The sequence below is a fragment of the Helianthus annuus genome, chromosome 2 (genome assembly GCF_002127325.2).
Source record: "Helianthus annuus cultivar XRQ/B chromosome 2, HanXRQr2.0-SUNRISE, whole genome shotgun sequence".
Taxonomy (NCBI): domain Eukaryota; kingdom Viridiplantae; phylum Streptophyta; class Magnoliopsida; order Asterales; family Asteraceae; genus Helianthus; species Helianthus annuus.
Window position 1 is genome coordinate 46,256,885 of NC_035434.2, and position 2,784 is coordinate 46,259,668.

General features: G+C 34.0%; 1 long non-coding RNA gene across 1 annotated transcript; it reads right to left on the minus strand.

Moving 5' to 3' along the window:
* Positions 1-431: 431 nt before the first annotated feature.
* Positions 432-2,232, minus strand: LOC110920349. The gene is made up of 2 exons (XR_002581676.2): positions 1,538-2,232; positions 432-872 (listed from the first exon to the last, which is right to left on the minus strand). It is a non-coding gene; the product is annotated as an uncharacterized LOC110920349 (long non-coding RNA).
* Between the last annotated feature and the right edge of the window lie 552 nt (positions 2,233-2,784).

Below are 2,784 nucleotides of genomic sequence, written 5' to 3' on the forward strand. Positions count from 1 at the left end.
TATTTAATCTATTAGTTTAATTAAAACAACTAAACAAAATAGAATTTTTTTATACATAATCTATAAGGTTTTCATAAAAATTAATTATTTTAGAAAATGTTTGAATTTTCTGTTTGTATGTTGTAATAATCAAGATTAATTTGTGATTTTCTAAAATTAATTATATATATTTTTTGTAATTAAATTTCAACTTTTAAAGAATATAACCGAAATTGTAATTTTATAAAAAAAAAACAGATTTAACAATTCTATTCAGTTTACAATTTCTTCAATAAGTCCAGAATATTTAGTAATAATTTTCTTATAATTTTCTGATATAAAAGAATTTAAAAGAAAATAGAACAATAAAAACAGTGCTGCCCAATATCGAACTCGAGTAGTTTCGGTAACACCACCCACAAACCAAATGATCCACCATCTCCGCGCACTAGTTATTCATAATTCTTTTAAAGACAATTCCTCACAACCTATTTTACAAAAAAAAAAAAATAATTCTTTTAAAGACAACTAGAGGTTAACCCGCCGCGGTGCGGCGGGGTTTTAGACCAAATTGATTTTTCAACATCAAACATGTACAAATCATGAGTACAATTTTTTTTAGAATAGTAAGTATAGAAAAAAGGGCAAACATGCCTTCTTGCGAATGACTGGATACAGGAGAAAAAAAGAGGACAATATAGCTACAGACAAAGAGGGTCAAAAACCCAGTTGTTCCAGCTCCAATTCTCTTGCTTGGATTTGAATTTGATCCAGTTGAACAGAGAGGAGATGATCTCCTCTTGCACTCTTATCAATCAATCTCTTTATGACCTTAAAATTTTTGCTATTTCTTTCTTTCCAAAGCGACCAAACAGTAGAATATGATTGAACTCCTTAAGCATCAATACAATATCAAATATATAATAGTGAGGGATTATGACTATTTCTTCATTTAAAAAGAAAAACAATACAGATAACTTAAAATGAATGAACTTTAGACAAATCGCCTTTGTTCTCTAATAGTCTTTTGCTTTTATTTTGTTGATAGAAATTTCCTAGATGTACCAAAGTGCAGAAAACACAAAAGATTATCTTTTTTTCTCTCGTTTATTTTTTCTAAGCTTACCACACAAAAGATCTTACACAACCCTATAAATGGTTGTTATTTACTTGATTAGAGCTGAAACTGTCAGCAACCTCAATATCTTTATTCATTTGAAAAATTACCTCAAAAGCTTCGGTAGATGGATTTCAATCTGCATTTACTTTCATTTGCATAATTATATCTTTAGCCAATATTGAACATTTCTTCTATGCCTATTACACTTAACCAGTCCTAACCAAAATACTCATACTAACCTCAAATCGATTAAAACCAATTCATATCTAAAAAAATTAGACACCACACAATAATCACCATAAATAAACTACTCGATTCATCAAACATCACCACAATTCACAACAATATACCGAAATTGACAACACAACAAACCGATTCAAACTTCAAAGTCTACATTTCAAATCACAAAACTAATAACATAATAACATATTCACTTACATGTTTGCAAACTTTCGGATCGGCTCCTACATTGAGCTTCGTCAGCTTCAAAGACCGAGCAACAAACAGATTCTGTAAATCTCCAAATTCAGATTCAAGTTTTTCCTCGTATGTCAGTGGAGGCTTTAGACAGGGCAAGGGTTGGTTACATGTAGCCTTCACCGAATCACAGGAACCCTAGTTCGCTTGCAGCCGGAATTCACATCTGACCCCTTTTATTCGGCTTTTGGAATTGCCGCCGCCATAGCTGTTAGGGCTCCCAAAAAAAACCCTAAACACGCTGCAGGAGTGCCTCCTGCAGTCGTCTTCTTCAGCCTCAAGAATCCCCCCAGTCGTCTCCTTACTTCTTCGTCTACACCACAGACACACCGCCTCTCTGTCGCATGATTTCCCAAGCCGATCTCATCCTTAAATATGTTGGCTCTTTCCGCCACAACGGTGGTCCGACGGTGGATGCTTATGTTCGCAGTAGAGTGGTGGAGAGCGATGACCTAATTGTTGATGTCGCCGGACCTAGATTTGGGGCGGGGCGATTGTTGGCGGTGGTTATCGGTGTTCCAAGCGGATGGGTGACATGTGTGTGCTGCTCGATGTATAGAGATGGTAATGACCGGCAATTGTAGGTAGGCAGAACCTGGAAACTGGGACTGTAGCTAAGAGGATACGCAAATTGTATATATATAATAATTCCTCACAACCTATTTTACTTTAAAAATAATGAACTAAAATAACATGGAGAGGGTGTGTAGAGAGACTAGAACCAATGTTTCCAGGACCGGACCGAAAGTCGACCCGGTCGCCTTACGTGGTCAAAGGTTGAACCGGTCCGGCCGGATATAAGACCCAGATCACGTCATAAATTATATAAATATATATATAAAATATAGTATAAAAACTAAACATAACAAAAATTAAGTTTATAAAGAGTTTAATTCGAAAATCAAAGTAAAAATGGATGGGTAGAGTTGAGTGGAGGCTATAACCTTTTGAGAGAGTAGATAACCAATCATCCTATAATTGACGGACAAAAAGTGTAACATTTTCTTTTCAATCTTTCACCTGGCATATAACCTTTTGAAGGGGTAGATCACTTTCTTTTCAGTAAATTTACATAGATCATTAATTTGTAGGCTTTCTCTTTAATAGCTAACTACATTAATTTTGTAAATTATTTTCAAAATATATATTTTTTCAAAAAAATAAAAAAATGAATTTAGAATGTAGGACAAATTACTTGTTGTGTAGGA